Source organism: Schistocerca nitens, chromosome 7, assembly GCF_023898315.1.
Source record: "Schistocerca nitens isolate TAMUIC-IGC-003100 chromosome 7, iqSchNite1.1, whole genome shotgun sequence".
Lineage (NCBI taxonomy): Eukaryota > Metazoa > Arthropoda > Insecta > Orthoptera > Acrididae > Schistocerca > Schistocerca nitens.
The window spans coordinates 272,827,582-272,834,076 of record NC_064620.1 but is presented as its reverse complement, the minus strand read 5'-3'; the positions used below and the strand labels follow the sequence as shown (position 1 = coordinate 272,834,076).

General features: G+C 42.2%; 1 non-coding gene across 1 annotated transcript; it reads left to right on the top strand.

Moving 5' to 3' along the window:
* Positions 1–698: 698 nt before the first annotated feature.
* Trnas-gga (transfer RNA serine (anticodon GGA)) lies at positions 699–780 on the top strand. Its single transcript is given in 2 exon segments — positions 699–736; positions 746–780. It is a non-coding gene; the product is annotated as a tRNA-Ser (tRNA).
* The last annotated feature ends 5,715 nt before the right edge of the window (positions 781–6,495 follow it).

The window sequence follows — 6,495 nt, the reverse complement described above, 5'->3', positions numbered from 1 at the left end:
AATTTAACTGTCGTTTGGATGTTTGTCCAGCGTCCGCTGCCGGACACGTTGAACATTTGTGTACAGTAAGTGAAAACTTGATTCCTAAACAAAACATAAATAAAAACTTCAACCCTAAAGCTTAATAACAAAAAGTACCTAAGGTTGTATGTGCTTGCATGCAACATACAGAGTGATTTCATAAAGTTGCTACAAATTTTCAGAGATGATGGAGAAGGATAAATGTATCAATCTGATGTAAGGGACCCTGGTCCACCCGAGTAGGAAGTTATAAGTGAAAATCGTTCTGATACCTCTGACATGGAAAACATACACCCGTAGTGTTGTTTCTAAGATTGTCGGGTAGGTAACTTTCAGAGGTGACAGTAAGGCCAAAAAAAAAAAGAAAAAAAGTCTTGTAAGCATGCGCCCCTGAATGCTTACATCAAGACCTATGAGGACTTTCAGAAGTGGCAGTATGGTCCAAAACAAGAAAAAAATGTCTGGTAAGCATGGGACCCAAATGCATACCTCAAGAGCTATGAGCACTTGTCCATCATCGATACTGTGAAACATATCTCTTATCTCTTCTACCGCTAGCTCATTGTCTTCCATATATCTGCACCAGATAGTATGAATGAAAAGCAGAAAAAATATCCAGAAAATACTAACTTTAAAATGCATTCCTCAAGAACTATGAGCACATGTTCGGTAGGCCGGCCGGAGTGGCCGAGCGGTTCAAGGCGCTAGTCTGGAACCGCGCGACCACTACGGTCGCAGGTTCGAATCCTGCCTCGGGCATGGATGTGTGTGATGTCCTTAGATTAGTTGGGTTTAAGTAGTTCTAAGTTCTAGGGGACTGATGACCTCAGAAGTTAAGTCCCATAGTGCTCAGAGCCATTTGAACCATGTTCGGTAGGCGAGACGTGTATCACGGTAGTGAAGATGAGCAAGTGCTCGTATCTCTTGTGATGTGCATTTTAGAGTCCATGTTTGTAAAGTGGAAATCACTAACAAGCTAGGAGCCAAAAGATTGGTTACGGGTTCTTCAGCTCTTTTTTTCTGTTTTTGACAAAAATATTTTAATGAAAAAAAACCTCAACAATATTTTTTATTTCTGGTCTACAGCAAAAGTCTCACAACAATCGCAACTTTTTAAATTCCCTTCCTCGTATCAATGAAAATATATATTTTATTCTGAAAGATGTAGAACATTCTAAATATCGTACAGATATCGACAAGTCGAAGTAAATGCCCATGAAATAAATCTCAAGTACTTATCAGTTCTGTTAATAATAAATATTACAAATATACATTATACTATGATTAAATTATTTTTAATCCTTCTTTTAATTTTATAGATCATAAAGCAATTTTAAGTGATTAACTGTTGGTAAAATGTCCTGTACGCTACTTTCAAATGCAGCAGCATCTGTTGCAGATCCTTTTTCTTTTCAGTTGACAAGTTATTTTTATGATGTTGCGACGATAAAACAAAATTCTTTATTATTTCAACGGTAATCCCTTTCTTGGAAATCTTGTACGTGCTCCTGTCTTCCAGTTCGTCGACCATTGTTCTCGTCTTAACGACATCATATGCAATTTTTTTTCACTTGGATCCAAAAATTTTCAAATGTGTGTGATTTCAAATGGTTCAAATGGCTCTAAGCACTATGGACTTAACAGCTGAGGTCATCAGTCCCCCAAACTTAGAACTACTTAAACCTAACTAACCTAAGGACATTACACACATCCATGCCTGAGGCAGGATTCGAACCTGCGACCGTAGTAACCGCGTGGTTCCGTACTGAAGCGCCTAGAACCGCTCGGCCACCGGGACCGGCGTGTGTGATTTCCTAAGGGATCAAACTGCTGAGGTCATCGGCCCCTAGACACATAGTACTTAAACTAACATTTGCTAGAACAACATACACACCCATGCCCTAGGGAGGACTCGAACCTCCGGCGGGAGGGGCCGCACAATCCGTGACATGGCACCTCAAATCGCGCGGCCACACCGCGCGGCCCACTTGGATCCAACTAAATTTGGAATTATTTATTTTCGTTGCGTTAATATGTGTATCGGGAGTTTTCTTGAAATAAAAAAGTTCTCAGGCTGGAGCATGGTAACCACGAATAGATTGTTAGGTGCCCTATTCTCCGTACGTTTTACAACGTCCTTACATACTTGATTTCTTCCAGCCTCTTATGTTTTTCAATCTGGGAAAAATCTCTGTCACACACTGCAGACAGTTACAAAACTTTGTGGCACTTAGGCCCCTTTATTCTCACCAGTGTGCTAGCATACACCGCTCATGCTCTCTTTCGCTCCTTACATGCACCACTAGGATTGATTGTAGCGCTTAGCCCACTTTTCTGGTTGCTGGCAACGGCACTTAGCTTGGTTTTCCGGGTCTAACTAAAAAAAAATTGGTACTCAGCCCGTTATTGATTTCCACTCTAATTTATTAGACTTTTTTTGTTTGGTCCATACTGCCACTTCCAAAAGAATGGAAACCAAAGAGCTTGCAGTAGACGAGACGTGTATCACAATATCAAAGATGAACACGTACTCATAGCTCTGAGGTATGCGTTTTAAGGCCCATTTTTAGTAGACTTTTTTCTTGTTCTGGTCAACACTGCCACCTATGAAAGTTGGCTGTCCCACAATTCTAGTGACAACAGTACCGGTACATGTAATCCACTGTCAGAGGTCTCAGAACGATTTTCGCTTGTAACTTTCGACTCGGTCGTTTTGGGACAAGAGTCTCTTAGCTTAAATTGATACATTTACTCTTCCCCATCATACCTGAAGGTCTGTAACATCATCACCGAATTACCTGTATGCCACTGTAAATTTGGATGGCTCTTTTGAAAATTAAAAACAAAGAAACATTTTAGGCCAGGGCGAAAGTTGGCGCTCACCCAAAGTTTCTGTGTTCATTCATACAAAAGGCGCACTCTTGCAAGAATGATTTTTTTAAACACTCTGCGTCATCCATTCACTTAAATCTTGGTGCAATGTCAGCCATTCGCCGGCCGGAGTGGCCGAGCGTTTCTGGGCGCTACAGTCTGGAACCGTGCGACCGCAACGGTCACAGGTTCGAATCCTGCCTCGGGCATGGATGTGTGTGATGTCCTTAGGTTAGGTAGGTTTAAGTAGTTCTAAGTTCTAGGTGACTGATGACCTCAGAAGTTAAGTCCCATAGTGCTCAGAGCCATTTGAACGATTTTATCAGCCATTCATTGAGTTGTAATGACTTGCGGGAGAGAAAATTCCCTTAACTTGTTTGATATTCTGCTAGTAGACCGTCTGTGGAGTCACTCCAACAGCAGGCGGATAGCTTTGTTTGGGGATAAAAATAGAGCGAGAGAGAGACGTTAGCGCGGTGTTGCGTCAGTAGGCGTGAGGTGATTACAGCGAACGCCTGTCGCAGAAAATGTGCGAGATAGCTGCCGGCAGATAAAACGGCCAACCCACACCGCTCCTCTAATCAGCTAGCAGCGACACTCGTTAACTTCGTCTGATAACAGAGTTCGTACGTAAATGAATATGGACCAAGTTATCTCGCGCTGAAGCACCATACGCGAAAATAAAGTTGGCAGGCTGTATTATAAGTATGCCATGGTTCTCTTGAGCTTAGTTTTACTTAGTTCGCATCATGGTCGAAGAAGAACAATTGTCTGTGCGTTAATGACTTCTGTGTAACCATTAACAACTGTCCTGTCCAAGTTACTAACAGCACAATAATTTGGAACACTCAGTTGCCGGTGTGGCCGAGCGGTTCTAGGCGCTACAGTCTGGAACCGCGGGACCGCTACGGTCGCAGGTTCGAATACTGCCTCGGGCATAGGTGTGTGTGATGTCCTTAGGTTAGTTAGGTTTAAGTAGTTCTAAGTTCTAGGGGACTGATGACCTCAGAAGTCAAGTCCTATAGTGCTCAGAGCTATTTTAACACTCAGTTGTGCGCTAATGTGAAAATATAAAAAAGTCTGGAATGTTTTTTTTTTTTTCCTTTTTGGAACAACAGCCATCTCGTTGATTTTACGCAACGCGCCACAATTTCCACTCTTGTGCTAACCTCTTCATCTCAGAGCAAGGCTAGCACTCTATGTCCGCAGTTATTTGTTGGATGTATTCAAACCTGTCTCTTTTTCCACAGATTTTACTCTCTACTGCTCCCTCTAGAACCATAGAAGACATTCCCTGCCTTAACACATGTTCTATCATCCTGTCCCTCCTTCTTGTTAGGGATTTCCATATGTTTCTTTCTTCGTCGAATCTGCTGAGAATCTCTTTCAGTCCTTAATATATCTGTTTGTCTAATTTTCAATATCATTCTATAGCACCACATCTCGAAAGCTTTGATTCTCCTCTTTTCCACTCTTTACACAGTCCATGACGCAGTACCATTCATGCTGTGATCCAAACGTATAGACTCCGAAAGTTCTTCCCCAAATTGACGCCTATGTTTGATACTAGCAGGATTCTTTTGGCGAGGGATTCCCTCCTTTGCCTGTGTTAGTCCCTTATGTTCTCTTCCATCGTCCTTTATGTGTTATTTTGCTTCCCAGGCAGCAGAATTCCTTCACTTGAGCTGCTTGTTTTCCCAATTTTTATGTTTATTTTACCGCTAAAATGATTTCTGCAACTCTACATTACGGTCGTCTTTCTACTGTCAATCCATATTCAAGCGTATCTCGCAGCTCGATAGCTTGCGAGATATATACACTGAGGTGAAAAGAGTCATGAAGTCACGAGATACCTCCCAATATCGTATACGACTACTTTTGCGTGGCGTAGTGCAGCAAGTCTACCTGGCGTGAACTCAACATGTCGCTGGAACTATCCTGCAGGTATATTGAGCCATGCTGCCTCTATAGCAGCCCATAACTGTGAAAGTGTTGTCAGTCCAGGATTTTGTGCACGAAGAGACCTCTCGATTATGTCGCATAAAAGTTCGATAGGATGCATGTAGGACGATCTGGATGGTCAGTAATTCACTCGAGTTGTCCAAAATGTTTTTCAAACCAATCGCGAACAATTTTGGCGTATTGTCATCCATAAAAATTTTATCGTGGTGTGGAAGATAAAGTCCACAAATGCCTGCAAATGGTCTCCAAGTAGTCGAATATAACCGTTCCCAGTCAATGATCGGTTCAGTTGGACCAGAGGACCTAGTCATTCCACGTAAACATGTTGTTGCTGTTGTGGTCTTCAGTCCTGAGACTGGTTTGATGCAGCTCTCCATGCTACTCTATCCTGTGCAAGCTTTTTCATCTCCCAGTACTCACTGCAACCTACATCCTTCTGAATCTGTTTAGTGTATTCAACTACTGGTATCCCTCTATGGCCGGCCGGAGTGGCCGTGTGGTTCTAGGCGCTACAGTCTGGAACCGAGCGACCGCTACGGTCGCAGGTTCGAATCCTGCCTCGGGCATGGATGTGTGTGATGTTCTTAGGTTGGTTAGGTTCAATTAGTTCTAAGTTCTAGGCAACTGATGACCTCAGAAGTTAAGTCGCATAGTGCTCAGAGCCATTTATCTCTCTATGATTTTTACCCTCCACGCTGCCCTCCAGTGCTAAATTTGTGTTCCCTTGATGCCTCAGAACATGTCCTACCAACCGGTCTCTTCCTCTTGTCAAGTTGTGCCACAAACTCCTCTTATCTACAATTCTATTCAATACCTCCTCATTAGTTATGTGATCTACCCATCTAATCTTCAGCGTTCTTCTGTAGCACCACATTTCGAAAGCTTCTATTCTCTTCTTGTCCAAACTATTCATCGTCCACGTTTCACTTCCATACATGGCTACAATACATACAAATACTTTCAGAAACGACTTCCTGACACTTAAATCTATACTCGATGTTAACAAACTGCTCTTCTTCAGAAAAGCTTTCCTTGCCATTGCCAGTCTACATTTTATATCCTCTCTACCTCGACCAACATCAGTTATTTTGCTCCCCAAATAGCAAAACTGCTTTACTACTTTAAGTGGATTTTAATACCTACTACGAATTTTTCTTTTGCTTTCTTTACTGCTTGCTCAATATACAGATTGAATAACATCGGGGAGAGGCTACAACCCTGTCTCACTCCCTTCCCAACCACTGCTTCCCTTTCATGCACCTCGACTCTTATAAGTGCCATCTGGTTTCTGTACAATTTGTAAATAGCTTTTCGCTCCCTGTATTTTACCCCTGCCACCTTCAGAATTTGAAAGAGAGTATTCCAGTCAACATTGTCAAAAGCTTTCTCTAAGTCTACAAATGCTAGAAATGTAGGTTTGCCTTTCCTTAATCTTTCTTCTACGATAAGTCGTAAGGTCAGTATTGCCTCAAGTGTTCCAACATTTCTACGGAATCCAAACTGATCTTCCACGAGGTCGGCTTCTACCAGTTTTTCCATTCGTCTGTAAAGAATTCGCGTTAGTATTTTGCCGCTGTGACTTATTAAACTGATAGATCGGTAATTTTCACATCTGTCAACACCTGCTTTCTTTGGGATTGG